This window comes from Panthera onca, chromosome A3 (assembly GCF_046562875.1).
Source record: "Panthera onca isolate mPanOnc1 chromosome A3, mPanOnc1 haplotype 2, whole genome shotgun sequence".
Lineage (NCBI taxonomy): Eukaryota > Metazoa > Chordata > Mammalia > Carnivora > Felidae > Panthera > Panthera onca.
Window position 1 is genome coordinate 75041368 of NC_138341.1, and position 20681 is coordinate 75062048.

A 20681-nucleotide genomic window follows, 5' to 3' on the forward strand; every position below is an offset into this window, starting at 1 on the left:
ACATGTTTCTCAGAGGCTGGACCATCCCTACTTCCCTAGCCCCAGGAGTGAATTCCTGATCAGTCTCAGGGGATCTTTCTGAGAAGAAAATGATAAAAAGAAATAGTTCTTTGGTACTGCCTAAAATACCACTATTAGTGATTATTTTCCTTTTAAATTAATCATCGCCCTTTTCTTTAGGTTAATATATTTTTAATGCAAATACAACTGGAAGGAGTAATACCTGGGCTCATGTTGTCATGAATCAGTTGGACAGCAATATAGGAAGGATCTGGGTGGTTTAAGGGGATTTCATGGTAGCCCCCTAAAAGATAGGATTACCTCTTAATTTCTGGAATCTAATCCTTGGAACTGTGACTATTACCTTATTTAGAAAAAGGGTCTTTGTAGGTGTAATTAAGTTAAAGATCCTGAGATGAGATCATCCTGGATTATCCAGGTGGGCCCTAAATTCAATGACAAATATCCTTGGAAGAGTAAAGCAGAGGGAGATTGACTTAAAGAAGGTGATGTGAAGACAGGGGCAGAGATTGCAGTGATGAGGCCACAAGCCAAGGAAGCCAAAGAATGATGACAACCACCCAAATCTGGAAGAGGCAAGGAAGGATTCTCCACTAGAACCTCCAGAGGTAGTGAGGCCCTGTTGACCACTTGATTTCAAACTTCTGGGCTCTGGAACTGTGAAAGAATAAAATTTCTGGTGCATTAAACTCCTGGCTTATGGTAATTTGTTGCAGCAGCCACAAGAAACTAAGATAGGTGACCTGGGCTTGCTGAGTGATTAAATAAAATAAAGACCAAGAAAGGGAAGTCTTCAGGTCATGAAGAAGAGGTCATTGACTCTAAAAGTTCAGCTTTTCCTCAGAGTCCCAGCTTGGACCCTAAGTAAGCCAGTTAGCCTGTGCCTTGCTCCATACTCAAAGATACACTCACAACTCCTTCTAGTCACACATTTCATCTCGACACTGGCTATAGATGTTGCTCCTCACCTTGACCATCTGTCTTTCAGATGCATGCCCTTCAACACAGGAAGTCAGATGAAACAGTATGGCACACCGTTCAGTACAAATTGTTCTCATTCTTGGGGATACAACTCAGAGGATGCTGTCCCTCCAAAAGCCTTCAAGTTTCCATGAGAAGAAAGACAGAGGCGCCTGGGTGGCTCAGTCAGTTGAGCGTCCAACTTCAGCTCAGGTTATGATCTCACGGTTCGTGGGTTCGGGCCCCATGTCAGGTTCTGTGCTGACAGCTCAGAGCCTGGAGCCTGATTAGGATTCTATGTCTCCCTCTCTCTCTGCCCCTCCCCTGCTCACGCACTGTCTCTCTCTGTCTCTCAAAAATGAATAAACATAAAAAAAAATTTTTTTTTTTAAAGGAAGAAAGACATGTTTGGTAGATTCACTCCCCCAGGTGACTCTGACCAGGTAAGTGACATAATTGAAGACTGGAAGAGAGCAAGGAAGAAAAGTTTGGGGAAAAGGAACCAATGTTTGTTGTGCAAGTACTGTGAACCTGGCCCTGTGTTAGGTATTTACATACACAATCCTATGTAATGCTCACAAGAATTGTATGTGGTGTTAGTATTCCTGTTTCATATATGGGGAAACTGAGACTCAGAGGGGACACAATGTGTCCATGACCACACAGCATGTAAGTGATAGAAACAAGACTCAATGTGGTCTATTTGGCTTTAAAATACATGTTTTCTACACTAGAAATTGCTGTCTCCCTGTGGAAGTGAGAAAAGGCTCAAGACTGAGAGCAAAAGATGAATGAGGGAAACATTGGATTCATCCTTCTCTGTCACTCTTTCTCCACAGGCAGCAGAAAAACACCTTCAGTGTCCCTAGAAAGGAGTAATCAACTTTTTGATAAATGTGTCTAGGCTAATTAAGGAAAACTGACAGTCTGCATATGAAATGACACAGAGCTATCATGTGGCTCACTGGAGGCCTGAGCTTCATGGTTACCCTGGAACCATGGATCATTCGGAAATGAAAAGATAAGAGTAGTTGCCTACCTCAGGCTTTGGGGCTTATTTCAAACCAGGTCTGATGACTAGTACTGGTGTGAGCCAAAAGTCTATTTGAAAAAGGAGGCAGTGTTGTTGACTTTTCCTATTCTTTCTTTTTTTTTTTTCTAATCTCTATTTATTTTTGAGAGACAGAGTGCGAGCAGGGGAGGAACAGAGGGAGAGGGAGACACAGAATCCGGAGCAGGCTCCAGGCTCTGAGCTGTCAGCACAGAGCCCGACGTGGGGCTCGAACTCACAAGCCGCGAGATCATGACCCAAGCCAAAGTCGGACACTCAACCGACTGAGCCACCCAGGCGCCTCATATCCTATTTTCAAATCAAGCAACCACACACTCATTCCTTCTATTAATAAGCTTAGTTCAGAAGAGGCAGGTGGAAGGCAATCTCTGGAAAACTGTTATGAGTATCTGCATTAAGACTGGCCTTTCCTTCACTGGCTTGTTTGCTTTACTTAGCTTTGAAGATTACCAAAAACTTCTCTCGTCACCACCCGGCAGGATCTATTTACCTGAAGTTCAGCTTTCCTTGTGACATTTCTCTTAGAATATGGACTGGATCCAGGTTGTAAGTCCCTGCCTGACCAGTTACCAGCTGTGTGATTTGGAGTGAATCACTACATGGCTCTGAACCGCAGCGTCCTCATCCACATAAAAGAGGACAGTCATCCCTGCCACCTACTCACAGTGTTGATCTCAAACAAGAGAGAGAAGATATGTGAAAGCACAATGAAAATACAAGAAGCTGGTAGCAGGTGTAAATGATACCATTGTGAAAATCTTTGCCCCACCAGGATGTTAGCTGTCACCACTGCTCAGCATTCAGCACTGTTCAGAGACCCTGAACTCCAATATCTTGTAGTTTGATATATATAGAGAAGAACTCTTTATATCCATTTACACTAACAGCTCAGCTACGGCCCACTCTAAGTTGCAAATTGAGTATCCTAAAATAGGATACTATACCAGGGGGTGGGTGGTGGGAGAGGAATGCCTTTAGATGCCCCTAAGAAGATATCCTTTGTTTTCATGTTGGGAACATACACATTTCTGATGGTGCCATCAAACCTCAGCTGGGACCCTTCTGGGTAACTTCCTTTAAGTGTCCCCTTCTCATGTGGGTCAGTTACGACTGTTAGCAAATGCTTCATAAGTGAGAATCCAAACTTATCTTTTTTTTCTTCCTGCGGGAGTCACATAGAGAAGGTCTGCCCACTCCTTACAGGCTGGGAGATATTTGCTTGCTTTATATCTTTTTCAGATATCTTGTGGTTAGCATATAGAAATGCAACTGATTTCTGTATGTTGGTTTTATATCCTGCAACCTTACTGAATTCATTGATTAGCTCGAACAGTTGCACTTTTTGGTAAAGTCCTTAGGAGTTTCTATGTATAAGGTCATAATATCTGAGAACAGAGACAATTTTTTTCCTTTCCAATTTGGATGTCTTTTATTTCTTTTTCTTGCCAAGCTGTTCTGGATAGAAGTTCCAGTACCATGCTGAATAGGAGTGTTGAGAGCAGACACCCTTGTCTTGCTCCTGACCTTAGAGGAAAAGCTTTCAACCTGTCACCATTGAGTATAATGTCAGCTGTGGGGTTGTCATATATGGTCTTTATTGTATTGGGGTACATTCCTTCTATCCCCAATTTATTGAGAGTTTTTATCATAAAAGGAGGTTGTATTTTGTCAAATGCTTATTTTGCATCTATTGAGATGATCATATGATTTTTATCTTTCATTCTGTTAATGTGGTGTATCACATGTAATGATTTGCGTATGTTGAACCATTCTTGCATCCCAGGGATACACCCCATTTGATCATGGTTTAGGATCCTTTTATTTATTTATTTATTTATTTATTTATTTATCTAATTTATTGTCAAATTGGCTATCATACAGTGTGTAAAGTGTGCTCTTGATTTTTGGGGTAGATTCCCATGGTTCATCGCTTATATTCAACACCCAGTGCTCATCCCAACAATTGCCCTCCTCAATGCCCATCACCCATTTCCCCCTCTCTCCTGCCTCTCCCTCATCAACCCTGTTTGTTCTCTGTATTCAAGAGTCTCTTATGGTTTGCCTCCCTCCCTCTCAGTAACTATTTTTTTCCCCATCTGCTCTCCCATGGTCTTCTGTTAAGTTTCTTCTCAAGATCCACATATGAGTGAAAACATATGATATCTATCCTCTGACTGACTTATTTCACTCAGCATAATACCCTCCAGTTCCATCCACATTACTCCAAACGACATAATTTCATTCTTTCTCATTGCCAGGTAGTATTCCATGGTATGTATAAACCACCTCTTCTTTATCCATTCATCAGTTGATGGGCATTTAGGCTCTTTCCATAATTTGGTTATCGTTGATAGTGCTGATATAAAATATTGGGGTACATGTGCCCCTATGCATCAGCACTCCTGTATCCTTTGGGTAAATTCCTAGCAGTGCTATTGCTGGGTCATAGGGTAGTTCTATTTTTAATTATTTGAGGAACCTCCACACTGTTTTCCAGAGCAGTTGCACCAGTTTGCATTCCCACCAACAGTGCAAGAGGGTTCCCATTTCTCCACATCCTCGCCAGCATCTGTAGTTTCCTGAGCTGTTCATGTTCGCCACTCTGACCTATGATCCTTTTAATGAGCTATTGAATTTGGTTTGCTAATATTTTATTGTGAATTTTTGCATCTGTATTAATCAGGGACATTGGCCTGTAGTTTTCTTTTTTTGCAGTGTTCTTAGCTGGCTTTGGTAGCAGGGTAATTCTGGCTATGTAAAATGAGTTTGGAAGTGTTCCCTCCTCTTCCATTGTTTGGAAAAGTTTGCGAAGGATTGGGATTAATTCTTTAAATGTTTGGTAGAATTCATCAGGGGAACCATCTGGTTCTGGACTTTTCTTGGGAGGTTTTTGATTACTGATTCAGTCTTGTATTCAGGTTGTATGTTTTTATGAATTTATTCTTTTGTTCCTGGTTGTCTAATTTATCAGCATATAATTATTTCTACTAGACTCTTTGATCCTTTCTATTTCTATGGTATCAGTTGTAATGTGTTTTCTTTCATTTATGATTTTATTTGAATCTTCTTTTTCTTAGTCTAGGTAAAGGTTTGTCAATTTTGTTTATCTTTTCAAAAAAAACCAGCTTAGTTTTGTTGAATTTCCTTAAAATAGCTATTTAGAATTCTTCATCGGGTGAATTATAGATCTCCAAGTTATTGAGGTCAGTTACTAGATTACTGTGACCCTTTGGTGGTGTCATGTTTCCTTGATTTTTCATGTTTCTTGAAGTTTTGCATTGCTGTCTTGGCATTTGAAGTAGTAATCACCTTCTCCAGTGTTTACTGACCTTTCCAAACTCATATATATATGTGTATATATATATATATATATATATATATACATATATACACATATATATATATTTTTTTTTTTCCAAAAGTACACTGGAACCTCTCTGCTGGAAAGCTGGAAGCCTTCCACAAATGCTATCTCATCCACAAGTGATTGTTTGAGACAACGTTTTCCAAGGCTCCCAGAACATGGTCAGGAAGGGTTGGAACTGGTTCATAGGTTGCTGTAGGGTCCACAGCTGGGACAGAAGTTTGTATGTCCATTGCCTGACACATATGTGGGTGATACTCCTCCCACACTCCTTAATGTATGGTGTTGGATCCCTCAGCTCCCAAAAAGGCACTTTTGTCCAAGGATGGATGCCAAATTGTTGTTGTTGTGGGATGGGACATGATGAGGGATGTTTTATTTAGCCCATGATGCTGATGTCACCGAGCTGGAAAATATTTGCACACAAAAGCCAGGTCCTCATCAGACTTTACTACTTGAGACAAAAACACCTCAAGTGCATTCCACACATGACAGGGCTTCACACCCTAGTGCCTTCCTGAGTGTCCTTCTTGGGACACACTTGTTTGTTAAAGTGTGTGCCTTAGTCATCTATTGCCATGAAGCAAATTACCTAATGTTTAGTTGCTTAAAGTTACAAGTATATATCATCTTATATCATTTCTGAGTGTACAATTTGGTGATTTTTAACATATTCACAAAATTATGCAACTATCACTACTATCATTACTGTGTAATTCCAGAACATTTTCATCATTCCAAAAAGAATTGGACAGGAACCCAGGAATGACTTAGGTGGGTGGTTCTGGCTCTGCTCTTCATTAAGTCCCAATCAAGAATCAGTCATTTGAAGGCTTGACTGGACCAGCAGGATCTGCTCCTAAGAAGGTTCATTCACATAGCTGGTAAGTTCCTTCTGGTTTCTAGCAGGAGGCCTCCATTCTTGAAGGCCCTAGTTCCTTACCATGTGGACCTCTCCATAGGGCTACTTGAGTATCACCAAACATGGCAGCCTGCTTCCTTCAGATATAGTGATCCAAGAGAGAGAGCAAGAGGGAAGCCACAACATGTTTTATGTCCTAATATCAGAATGACATACTATTACTTCCTCCTTATTCTATAGAAACACAACCTACACTCGAGGAGGGAAATTTGGCTTCACCTTTGAGGGCACCAGCATCAAATAGCTTGTGGACACAATTTAAAACACATTATTTTTAAGTTATTAAGTTATTAAGCACAACCTACACTCGAGGAGGGAAATTTGGCTTCACCTTTGAGGGCACCAGCATCAAATAGCTTGTGGACACAATTTAAAACCATCAGTGAGTTTTTCTAAGCTGGTCACAATGGCCACGATGGAGTAGAATCTGTGCAGTTTGCTGTCAGGTTATCATATTCCTTGATCTGGACTTTTCATCTTTTTTTTTTTTTTTTTAAGATTTTATTTTTAAGTAATCTCTACACCCAATGTGGGGCTTGAATTTACAATCCCAAGATCAAGAGTTGCATGCTCTACTAACTAAGCCAGCCAGGTGCCCTTGTACTTTTTATCTTTTCTTAATGCAAGTATGGTTCAGTGGTCAGGCACACAGGCCCCAGAGTCAGATAAACTGGGTTCAAAGCCTGGCTCTCCCTTTCCTAGTGGAGTGCTCTTGGACAAATAACTTCAGGTTCCCTTTCTGTAAAATGAAGAAAATAGCCATTAGCAAAGTTTTTGTGATGATCCTGGGAATACTTGACTCAATTTCAATGTCTTCAACAAGTGTTGATGAAACTCAAGACAGCATATTTTCTTTTTTTATTTTTTATTAAAAAAATTTTTTTTAATGTTTATTTATTTTTGAGAGACAGAGCATGAGCAGGGGAGGGGCAGAGAGAGAGGGAGACACAGAATCCGAAGCAGGCTCCAGGCTCTGAGCTGTCAGCACAGAGCCTGATGCAGGGCTCAAACCCATGAAGCACGGGATCATGACCTGGGCCAAAATTGAACACTTAACCCCTTAAGCCACCCAGGCGCCCTGTATCATATTGTTTTTTGTTTTTAATTTTTAAATGTTTATTTATTTTTGAGAAAGAGAGAGAGAGAGACAGAGGGCGAGCAGGGGAGGGGCAGAGAGAGAGGGAGACACAGAATCTGAAGCAGGCTCCAGGCTCCGAGCTGTCAGCACAGAGCCCGACATGGGGCTTGAACCCACAGACTGTGAGTTCATGACCTGAGCCGAAGTCGGATGCCTAACCAACCAAGCCACCCAGGCATGCCTTTTTCAAAAAAAATTTTTTTTAAGATGGCATATTTTCTTAAGTAGCCATTTCAGTCTGTTGATTTGTTATGAATGTTCACAGACAATTCAAAATCTCAGTTTTCAGGGTGCCTGGGTGGCTCAGTGGGTCAAGTGTCTGACTCTTGATCTCAGCTCAGTTCTTGATCTCAGGGTCTTGAGCTCAAAACCTGTGTTAGGGAGGGAGGCAAACCATAAGAGACTCTTAAACACTGAGAACAAACTGAGGATTGATGGGGGGTGGGGGAGAGGGGAAAGTGGGTGATGGGCATTGAGGAGGGCACTTGTCGGGATGAGCACTGGGTGTTGTATGGAAACCAATTTGACAATAAATTATATTAAAAGAAAAAAATGAATAAAAATTAAAAAAAATTATATATAAAAAGCCAAAGCAAACCAAAACAAAACCTGTGTTGGGCTCCACTCTGAGCATGGATGCTACTTAAAAAAAAAATCTCAGATTTCTTTTCACTAGTAGTAAGCTGTAAAGTCTGGCCTCTGACACTGAATATCTATAAATGCCTTTTAAATTAATTTTTTAGAATAAGATAATCCACATGCTGTAAAATTCATCATTTTAAAGTGTATGTTCAGAGATATTTAGTTTATTCACAAGACTGTATCACTATCATCACTACCTAATTTCAGAATATTTTTATCATTGCCAGAAGAAATCCTATACCCATTAGCAGTCATTCCCCATCGCCCCATTCCAATTACCCTGCCAACCAACAATGTATTTTCTGTCTGTATTCATTTGCCTATTCTGGACATTTCATATAAGCAGAACCATATAATATGTGGTCTTTTGTGTCTGTCTTCTTTCATTTAGGATCATGTTTTTAAGATTCAGCCATACTGTAGTATATATCAGTACTTCATTCCCTTTAACAGCTGGATAATATTCCATTGTATAAATGTGCTACATTTTATTTATCCTTTCATCAACTGATGGTCAGTTGGGTCATTTCCACTTCCTGCTTATTACACATAGTGCTGCTATGAACACTTATATGAATACATCTTTGATTTCTCGGGGGTATATATCTAGGGTGGAATTGCTAGATCCTATGTTTAACTTTTTGAGGAACCTCCAAACTGTTAGAAATAGAGGAGTTCAAGGACAAATTTATTAAATTTCCTTTTACTGATTCCAGAGATTGGTTTTTTTTTCCCCAGTAGACTGATTTTGTTTGATTTATCAATGAACACGTTGTGTGGAATTGCCAGCCTGATTGGAACTAGGTGGAAATCGAATCCACATTTCTTCATCACTTCCATGAAGATTTCATGAAAGACAGCAGACACTTTGCTTACTTACATAAACAAACTCTAGATCTTCCAAATTCTCCAGGTTATAGTTAAAATATATATAGTTATATATAATGTAATCACAACCAGGTTTAATTAAAATGTAACTCACTGGAACAAAGTTAGGAAATAATAAATGTAATCTCTTCATTTTAGAGAAAGAAAAGTAAGATGAAGTGACATGCCCAAGGTCACTATGCAGTGTCAGAGACAGGATTTGAATCGAGTTCCATTTTTCCCCGGGTTATGCTTGTTGTTCTTTTCTTTTTTGAGGGGGAGAATCTTTTTTTGTTTGAGTGTGTTTGACACACAATGCACGTTTGTTGTTCTTTATAGGTCACTCAGGGCACAGGTGAAGGGAACAGTCACCTGACTGTTGACAGGGTATGACCATTTAGGTCGCTGGCAAAGTAAGCCATCACTTTAGACACCTAGATGGCATAAGCTAGGCATAAAATTTCCAGAGAACCTATTCTGGGGCTTCCTAATTACCTCTTTTTCTTTAAATTACAAAAAAAAAGTATGACATTTTTACTTTTTAAATGCTGACGAACTATCTTTTTATTAAAAACATTTTTTTTTAGTATCTATTTTTTTTGAGAGAGACAGAATGCGAGCGGGGGAGGGGCAGAGAGAGAGGGAGACATAGAATCTGAAGAGGCTCCAGGCTCTGGGCTGTCAGCACAGAGCCCAATGTGGGGCTCGAACCCGTGAACCACAAGATCATGACCTGAGCCAAAGTTGGACACTTAACCGATTGAGCCACCCAGGAACCCCTAAACTATCTTTTTAATAATATATTATAGAAGTTTTGTGAATGAGAAACTTTACAAATCTGTATATAGCATAATCTACATTTTCGCCTTTTGTAAATACCTTTCATACCATCCCCAGTCACCTCTTCTTTCCTTCTGTATTTCACAGTAATTCCCAAGAATGATTTTGTTACATCTGTGTGTTGTTACATCTGTGTTTAGTTGTGATTTGTCTTTGTGCACACTCAGAGACTTTAACTTCTGTAAAAGGACTCAATATCATCTTAGAGTTTTTTTTTTCTTTTATGGCAAACTTAAGTCTTTCTTCATGATATTTGTTCCACGCTTTCCAATTTGAATATCTTTATCCATGGAGAAGAGACACAGTAAGCATCACTGGGTTTTCTTCTCCAGTCCTCTGCAGCTTATTCTTGATCTTTTCCAAAGAGTGTCCTGTTCTTTCCCTTTTCACTTTCTGACATAGGACATACTCATTAAAGACTACTTTTCACAGTGCTCCCACATTAAAAACGAGAACAAAATGCCTTAGATATTGATACGAAATAAGCTCCAGGAAATATTAAGTGAAGCAAGCATGGTACAAATAATAAATGTAGGCTACTATCTTTTGTGTAAAATTTTAAAAAATATATAGACCATATTTCATTGGTTCTAAAATGCACAGGTTTTCACATTTTTGATGTCTTTGAAATTAGAATTCATTGTACAATCGACACCAAGACATAGTTTAATTGGCAGGGCTTTAAAAAATATTTTGTAGTATTATAATAATATACCATATTTATAGTATATATAATAAATAGTGTATACAGTATATATAAACATAATATTTGCATCTTATATGCAATTAATGGCATCCTAGGTTTGATAAAATATATTATTTCAATTGATTGCATATGCAAAAAATTTTCCCTAGGAGGATTTGCAAGAAATCAGTGACACAGGTTGCTCATAGGGATGGGTATTAAGTGGTTGGGGAACAGAGGTGAAAATTTCTATTACATTCCTTTTCATATGTTTTGCATTTTGAATCCCATAACTATGTTGACAAATAAAATGTTAGAATCATAAATTCAAATTTAAAAAATGCAATTGGAGGGGCGCCTGGGTGGCTTAGTCAGCTGAGCATCTGACTCTTAATTTCGGCTTAGGTCATGATCCCAGGGTCATGGGACTCTGCATTGGGAACCGCACTGAGCGTGCAGCCTGCTTGAGATTCTCTCTCTCTTTCCCTCCCTCCCTCTGCTCCTCTCCCCTGCTCACACACTCTCTCTTCCTTTCTAAAGTAAAAAATTAAAAAAATAAAAAATAAAAATAAAAAAGTCACCTGGACATGAGTCGACATCACTGCTTCATTCAGATTTGTACAGTTTTGTGTTTGTTCCTAGTAATGACAGACGAGCACTGTGAAGGAAGGGCTGTGCCTCCATGCATCACTCTTCATCCAGAGTCCAGCACTGTGCCCGGCCAGCTACTAACTCCAGCAGACATCACTCCTTTTTGGGCATGTCACTTTGGGATTTTTGTCACTTGTAAATCATCAACTAGATATTTGCTGGTTTAAATTGAGTTCAATATAGCTATTTCCCTCATTGCTTCCTTGACAGTTCTACTGATGAATCTGTCCCATAAGGCAAGGCATAAATATATCAGATGTTCTGTTTTTGTTAGACTTTGACTTCCAGAAGAACCATCTAGCAGCATCTAGATGAGTGAGGAGGGAAATATCTTGAAAAGAAAAAGAAAAACATTTCAATTGGCACCAGTGCACTTGGCAACAACTGGGATACCATGATAGCTCATACATGGTGTTTGCTAAATAAACCAGGAAGCAACTGCAGTGAACGACTCGAAGATGTTGGCAGTTATGCCATTAAAACAGCACTGCTGACTCATTCCTGTTGATGATGGTATTTAGAAATGCAAAGATCCACTTCCCAGACCACTCTGAATGTCTTATACACACAAAACGTAGTATTAAATCTCAAGTAGGCAAAATCAATCCTAGCAATCCTGAGTGGCAAAGAATAACTGATAACCAGTGTTGAAGAGGTGAGATGATACCAGGACTATTGTGAAAATAACTCAAAAGAGTTTAACACAGAAGTAAAATTTTTAGGGTCAGAACTTTTAAGCTTGACAGAGATGGGAGCTGGTTGGGTGAGGATAAGAGCGGGAGCCAGGTGGTTGCCATCAATTACTGTTGGCATTTGTGTTCCTTGTTGTAGGCAGGCTGGTGCGAAGTGAAGCAAGCTTAATGTCCCAGCAGCGAAATGAACAATTCTCAGTGGTTTGTGTTTTCGGTTACAAATACACCACTTCCTAGAATTAGGACAGACCTAACTTTATGTAAATTTATTTTTTAATAAGATTGATTGTTTAATGTGCAACTAACATAAAACATTTCCACGTGATGAAAACTTTTCAGATCTTACTCTCTTAGTAACGTTCAAATATACAGTATTGTTAACTACAGTCATTATGTTGTACATTACATCCCTAGAACTTGTTTATCTTGTAATTGGAAGTTTTTACTATTTTATGAAATAGCCTACAGACATATTTTAAGGCATTATTAATATATTTTTAAAATATGTACTCTTACTTATCCAGACTCTGTCTCTCTGGACTCCAGTTCATTCTGTTTATTTACTGGGAGATTATTTAAAATATCTACAACACTAAAAAAATTATTTTGGGGTATTTGTTTTGTAGCGATAGGTAACTAATACATAAAGGTCTAGTTGAAGTAGGCATATAACTATATATTTTTTTAGTTCTTGAGGTTTGTGGTACATATATTTAATTGTGTTCTGTATTTGGGGTGAATTAAACTTCCTAAGCTTCAGTTTCATCATCTTAAAATAGGGATAAATATATCACCTATTTGCTTTAAACAGTTACTTTTAAAACAAACAAAGTATATACTTAGCAGAGTATCTTACAAATATCAAGCAATCTGTAAGTGTAAGCTATTTTCAATTAATAAACTACACCATGGTAATTAGTGTGGCTAGTAGGAACTGAATATCTGGTCTTCCTTTTGGAAGGGCATGTTTAAGGTTAAGCCTCGTAAAACACTATATTTAGAAACCATATGGCCACAGCTCAGTCCTCTAACTTCCTTTTTTATTTTAAGATTATTTGTTTGTTTGTTTGTTTGTTTAGAGAGCATGTGCAGGGGAGGGGCAGAAAGAGACAGAATCCAAGCAGGCTCTGTGCTGTCAATACGGAGCCTGACTCAGGGCTCTGATCCCATGAACCATGAGCTCAGGACCTGAGCCAAAATCAAGAATCAAATGCTCAACTGACTAAGCCACCCAGGCACCCCATCTAACTTTCTTAAATCAAGTGCCCAGTAAGAATTAGACCAATCTTTTTGTAATGCATAGATACCCCATCTGATCACCTGGTGTTCTCATACACGTGTAGACACCAGCTTAAACTCATTAACTTGGGATCCTGGGGGCTAGTGGGTGGAAATCAGCATTTAAAAAGAGCTCTGCTGGTGATTCTCATGTATATTAAAGTTTGGGAAACACTAGTTAATAATTTCTAGAAACAGGTTTGAAAGTTTTGGGAATTATAGACCTGCGTCTTTTAACTGACAGAAGCTTGTGGCAGAAAGCTATAGATGGCCCTTATATATGCAATACCTATTTCTCCTTTTTTTTCCTTAAGCTTTTATTTTTAAGTCATCTCTACACCCAACGTGGAGCTTGAACTCACAACCCAAGATCAAGACTCTTGTGCTCCACTGGCTGAGCCAGACAGGCACCCCTTTGGTACCTACTTCTGCTAAACTCTCTAAGTTGCAGGATCCAGCAGGAGTTTCTTGGTAAACTATTTGAATTTTCTTATATTCAGATCATGGTCCAGTCTAACCAAAATATCCAGTAATGCTGTATGAACATTATGGTTTAGCTAACTTTCCACATTATTTGCTAAAGCTTGTGGGTACCACCTTCTCAATTTTAAAGCATTCTTTTAGGGTGATCATCTTTCAGTGTGAAATTAGGTCATTTTTTTCCTACAAACAATGTTTTCTGTATGTGGTAATGTTGGTTGCAGGAAAATTGATGTATGTAAAAATGTTGGTGGTTTTGATAACATCTATTAGCTAGCTTCTTGAAGAACATTTGGCTGTGGCAGAGTTTTCTTTGTTGTTAGAGAAGAAATCAGTTTTCTGTGTACTATTATGCTGGCAACTGCCTGTGCTAACTTATGACTCTTAAAGCTAAGTGTCATATTTGATAAAGGACTAGTATGCACAATATATAAAGAACTCTCATGATACACAAATCAAAAAACCCAATGAAAAACTGTGAAAATATTTTAACAAACACTTCACCAAAGAAGATATATGGGTGGCAAATAAACACATTACTAATAAACACCATTAGTCATTAAGAAAATGCAAGTTAAAGCTCTAATGAGATACTCCTACACACCTATTAAAGGGTAGAAAAAAAAGAAATAAAGAAAAAACATACTAACTATATAATATCAAGTCCTGGCAAGGGTGTGGAGATCTCATGCATTGCTGGTGGGAATGCAAAATGGTACAGCCACTTTAGAAAATAATTTAGTAGTCTCATAAAGCTAAATATTTACCACATGCCCAACAATCCTGTTCATAGGTTATTTACCTACCCAAGAAAATGAAAATATATGTTCACACAAAACACCTGTACATGAATGTTCATAGCAGCATTAAAAATAGCCAAAAAGTGGAAAAAAGTAGATGTTCATCAACTATTGAATGGATAAACAAACTGTGGTACATTCACAACGGACTGCTAACCGGCAATAAAAAACCCTATTGATATATGAAACAACATGGATTAATCTCAAATACAGTATCCTAAGTGAAAGAAACCAGACTCAAATGGCTACTTACTGCATGATTCCATTTATATGACAATCTGGAAATAGCAAAATTATTGAGACAGAAAACAGATGAATGGTTGCAGGGGCTGATGGGGAGGAGGCTGACTACAAAGGGGCATTTTTTTTTAGGTCATGGAAATGTTTTATATCTTGATTGTGGTGGTGGTTACATGACCATATGTGTTTGTCAGAATACAATAGTTAGGTTTTACTGTATGTAAATTATACTAAAAAACATGATAAAAAAAAAGGCAGGTGCACAAATGTGGACATAGACTGATCTGACACACAGTGCTTTTTTGAATTTGAATTCCAGTTAGTATGTGAGGCTTCCAGTATTAAAACTCTGACAACAGGCATTCTGAATAAGTATTTCTAGCAGGCATTTTGCGGGACAGTTCCAGCTTCTTAAGCTGTAAGATGGACCAACGGTGTTAGAAACAAAACCTAGGTCTGATGTAGAGTCTCCAGACATGGCTCCTTATGGTGAGGAACAAAATAAATCTGGCCCCCAGATGCTGCCTTTCATCCCTTCCCTGCAACCCAACCAGCCATGCCATCATCAGGATCCTAATGACTCTTGTGGGGTTTCTCTGCTTAGATCTCAGGTTATTTAACGAATATTTTAGGCCTTTGAGGGGGTCCCTGGACACTACTTGAGGATGAAAAGCTCATCAGGAGAAAATTGTACAATATGTTTGCTCATGAATGCAACTGATTGAGCCAGTGAATTTGCCAGTCAGGTGATGAGCAGAACAGTGGACCTTGCAATAGATATAGTATTTCATCTATTATTCAGGTATTTTTTTGTCTTAATTTTGCTTTTAATTGCATTCATTACAAAATACCTTGAGGGTTTGTAAAAAAAAAAAAAAAGTAAGTGGGACAAAACACTGGAAATCTCAGTTCTCAGCTAAAACAGAAATTATATTTTAGTTCAACATGTACGTCCTATGATTTTACTTCATGTAAGATAAATGTATTTAATTCCTTTGAATCACACCTGAATATCCATTTCCTAGAAAAATCTACAATTAATTTTCTCAGGCTTAACTGATGGCTCTTCAAGATCCATTCAATATTTTATCAAAACTCAGGATTTTAATCCATTGAATCTATTTTCTTTTACACAAAAACTGACATACTTACCTGTGCTAGAACAATGTCCTCAGACTAGACTAGCCCTTTGGAATTATGCTGCTCTTCCCAGACTGAAAAAGTAATAGGAAAGGCCAAGTTTGGGAACCCATTCACCAGCCTGGTCTAGCTCTCTTAACAAGAAACCCCTTTGCCCGTTTCATGAAGATGGCACCGAAGGCAAAGAAGGAAGCCCCTGCCCCTCCCAAAGCCGAAGCCAAAGCAAAGGCTTTGAAGGCCAAGAAAGCAGTGCTGAAAGGCATCCACAGTCATAAAAAAAAGAAAATCCGCACATCACCTACATTCCGACCATCCAAGACACTGCGTCTCCGAAGACAGCCCGAATAGCCTTGAGAGAGTGCCCCCAGGAAAAACAAGCTTGACCATTATGCCATCATCAAGTTCCCCGTGACTACCGAGTCAGCCACGAAGAAAATAGACAACAACACTCTTGTGTTCATTGCGGATGTCAAGGCCAACAAGCACCAGATCAAACAGGCTGTGAAGAAGCTCTATGACATTGACATGGCCAAGGTCAACATTCTGATCAGGCCCGATGGAGAAAAGAAAGCCTATGTTTGACTGGCTCCTGAGTATGATGCTTTGGATGTTGCCAACAAAATTGGGATCATCTAAACTGAGTCTAGCTGGCTAAATCTAAATTTTTTCATCATAAAAAAAAAAAAGAAAAAAGAAACCCCTTTCTCATTTGGAAAACACAGGCCATCCCCTCTCTGCTTAATAATCATTTATATTTTGCAGGAAACATCTAAGTTCGTGGCTGAATTATTGAGAGAAGCTCATTGAAGCCAATGAGTTTCAGTATGAGGAATGAGAGCTGCTAGAAGTAGGAAAGTGGATGGGTGAGGCTTATACGCAAATTCATGAAATAGGGCTTAGTTTCAGTTTGTGCATTCTCTAATCTGAAACACTCATCTGCTTTTGCCAGGTGATTAACTCTAAGGGATAAAAAGTTTGAACTTCCATAAGTACACTTGAGTTTTTATTTATTTTTTTAACATTTACTTATTTTTGAGAGACAGAGCATGAGCAGGGGAGGGGTAGAGAGAGAGGGAGATACAGAATCAGAAGCAGGTCCCAGGCTCTGAGCTGTTAGCACAGAGCCCAACACAGGGCTTGAACCCATTAACTACAAGATCATGACCTGAGCCAAAGTCAGACGCTTACCCAACTGAGCCACCCAGATGCCCCTACACTTGAGTTTTTAAATGGTAACTCACTGGTGGCAAGAACTTTAGATTACTTTCATAGTGCGAGGAAAGATGTATTTTTTTTTACTATAGGCACGTTCTTTGGGCCACGCATTAGTCTACTATTTTATTAAGTACTTATTATTTGTCAAGCATTATTGGGCACTATGTGGGTGGAGGGAAAAGTTAGAGAAGGAGAGACCAAAATGACTAAGACTTACTTCCAAGGCTTAGATCCAAGTACCTTACAATTTAGCGGGTGCAAAATATAGTGCATCTTTATTAAGAATTTTTGTTCCCATGGAACTTTGATTAGTTTGAAGTCAAGGGAGAGAAGACCCTTGTTATATCCCAGGTGGGTAGATAGTACTTTATTTAGTGTATTTAGAGATTCAACAGTTCCTGAGCATCTCAAAGATTCAGTCTTGCACTGGCCAATGTAACAGATAAGGAAAGATCTTTGCTTTGAGTGGAGGTATATGCAGGTCTTTCAGAGTACTAGGTTTAAATCCAGATCTGCAATTTAATAGCTGATGTGACTCTGGATGAGTTATTTAACTTCTCCATACCTTGGTCTTCTCATTTATAAAAACAGGATAATAGCAGTATCTCATTGAGCTGTTATGTGAGTTAAATACACACATACATGTAAAAACTTAATTTAGTGCTTGGCATAGGGTAGATGATCAATGAATATAAGTCATTACTATTATTACAGTCTCCTTGGGGAGACAGAACCATAGGAAAGGACTTGAAAACACAGATAATAACATATAAGTGATAACATACCAAGGAATATCATATGAATAGCTACATGCTTTGCAGCAATAAAATAAATAGCCTCCAAAACATGTTTCATTACTCCAAAACTCTGTTGCAATAAGTCTCAGGTGAGCATCCAGATTATTCCAGGCTAAAGTCATGATGTTTTTGAAATTCAGCACTTAAGGTGCAAAAGTAAACAATAGATTGGGCAAGGACCTGGAGAGAAAAGGCAGTCTTTGTGGTGGGGCCTGGTTTATACTTCGTGATTATAAATTTCCCTTGACAGCTTTTAGTGGGAGTGGCTGTCTTGCAAAATTCCAAGAGAAATGTTTTCTGGACAGTCTTACTTATCTTTGGAGCAGGTTGCCACCTGCATTACTTTTAGAGGACACCACCCCAGCTTTTATTTTTCCCAGATGTCTGATGTCTAAAACCTTACAGGTTATTTACTTTCACTTACTAATCATTTTTCTTCCCCAGTTGAAAGGCAAACATCTCTGATGGAGGAGTCAAGATCCAACACTCCACTGTCCAATCCTTATACTCATTCTCACTTTGCCACTGTGGCTACTTTGATATACAACCTAACCCTTGAATCCAGACTGTCTTGTATGGATCTCTGTCTCTTACGACTGTATATATTCTCCAGTCTTGTTTGTAAATTCCTCCAGGGTAGAAATTATGGCAAAAGATTTTGCAAAATACTGGTTTATCTTGACCGTTTTTACTTCCTACCTTAAACCTGTATAGCACAATTCAACATCAAAAATAGGTGAATAGTAAATAGTAAATTATTGTTGATTATTATGGCCTGGTTTCCCTTCCCATAATTCTGGACTGTAATGTGTTCTCTAGTATTTTCAGAACTAGAAATTATGGAGCAGACTGTGATTGCAGCAGACAGTTCCAAACCTTCTGGAATCACTGTGAAAGGCAACAGAAGACTACAAATTAAGGAGGAAAAAAAAAAAAAAAAACCAACTCTGAAAAATCTCAGAAACTGATCTTTACTGACCAAGAATCTTAAGATACAGATGAACAGACTTACTAAATTGAAAAAGAGTCCTATTTTCTTCCCATAGCAAACATTATCTAGTAAAATTTATGTTTACTTTGGGTGAATCTATAGTTAGCAAGGCCCACTCATAAGGTATTTCAATACCTTGCTTGGCCTTTCAGTACTCAAAACACATGGAAATGAGTCATTAGTATGGAAAGCTGCTCTATATAATCTTCTAAAACAAATTCGTGTTTGTTTTCTCTGTAGAGATTAAAAAAAAATTTGTTTTCAGGTAAACTCTATGCCAAATATGGGGGGCTCAAACTTAGGACCCTGAGATCAAGAGTCACATGCTCTACTGACTGAGGTAGCCACACACCCCAAATCCAGGGTTTTGATCTAACAACAGACTTTATTCCCTAATTTTACATCTAATTTTGTTGTCTGTTTTTGTGAGTTTAGAATTTAGTGTGTTTGGCAAAAAAATACATCACCAAAAAACAAGTCATTTTTTCTTTTTACTGAATACTGATTTTGAGAAAATATATTCAAGGTAAAGGGAAAGAATTGCTGGGGAGGCCTTTATAGCTCTTAATTTGGGTTAGTCAAAAAAAAAGTGGAGCTTAGGGAATGGCAGTGGGGTTAAAGCTTCTGACTTCAGCTCAGGTCATGATCTCATGGTTGCCGAGTTTGAGCCCCACATCGGCTCACTGCTGTCAGCACAGAGCCTGCTTTGGATCTTCTGTCTCCCCCTCTCTCTGCCCCTCCTCTACTCAGGCCCTCTCTCAAAATACAAACATTTGGGGCACCTGGGTGGCTCAGTCGATTAAGCATCCAACTCTTGGTTTCGTCCCAAGTCTCAGTCTTCTGCCCCTCTCCTGCTCGTTCTCTGTCTCTGGAAAATAAACATATATATATATATGTTTATTATATACTTATATATGCATAAACATTTAAAAAACAAGATACCTTGGAGTCATTCAAACAAAAAGCAGGAGCTACTTTTGTGTTTTGTGGAAAGGGAAATGGAAATTTGGGATACAGAGGAAGACTCGCCTAGGACACTGTTATTAGGACTTATAAGTAAGTCATAGCACTCTCCAAAAATCTGAAAATGAAATGGATCAGGGTTTTCCCATTTTTGCCCAAGGTGAGTTATCTGGGACCTGCGTTTATTTGAGTAAATTAATTGAGTTTTTACCTCTAATATGGAACGGGGTACCTTACCAGGTGAGGGGTAGGATGGAAGGGAAGCCGGGAAAACAAGTTCAAAGACATAAAAGGATTTGCCCAAGTCTATCAGTAAGTTTCTAAGAGAACCCGGTTTCCAAATCGGTGTACCTGGCAGTACCAGCTGCCTGAGAGACTGAAGCAAGGCAGACGTGACTCTAGGGTTAAACTCCATTAAGGTAGCATGCACCTCAAGGGCTGTGTAAGGGCTTCTCAGAAGAGGCCAACTTTGTGTATTTCCTTAAGACTAGAGCAAAACCCTTATCTCGGGGCCTAGGAAACAATGAAACAGGCTAAAAGTATGCTTAAAACACACTGAGCGAAGTTCATTAACGACACTTAAAATTGACTTTAGAAAGAATATAACTTGCTTCTCCTTTTTCTACTGCAAATCAAAAATAATGTAATGAAAAGAAACATTTTTGACTGAATTTCAAAGAGCAGGATGCAAAGGGTAAGGCGGGTGAGGAGAAAGAGAAAGAACAAGGAGGTGGGTCCGCGTTAACAGCACCTTGGGCTCCGCTTCTGGCAGTATCCGGGGAGAAAGTGCTCGTTTCCAGTCCCGCCACACCCCGGGTAGGGCCCCGCCTCAGAGCTCCCGAAGGATCCTCGCCTTAGCCCCGCCTCCGTCCAGCTTGGCTCCATCCCGCTCCGGCAGTCTGAGCGGCTGCCGCGAGTCAGGG

The 20681-nt window shown here is 39.0% G+C and overlaps 1 long non-coding RNA gene and 1 pseudogene across 1 annotated transcript; one reads left to right on the forward strand and one right to left on the reverse strand.

The window, feature by feature from the left end:
• Positions 1-8359: 8359 nt before the first annotated feature.
• On the reverse strand, positions 8360-20681 carry LOC132661965 (uncharacterized). Its single transcript, XR_009602469.3, has 3 exons — positions 20505-20681; positions 19578-19655; positions 8360-11493 (listed from the first exon to the last, which is right to left on the reverse strand). It is a non-coding gene; the product is annotated as an uncharacterized LOC132661965 (long non-coding RNA).
• Positions 15925-16443, forward strand: LOC132661956 (large ribosomal subunit protein uL23 pseudogene; annotated as a pseudogene).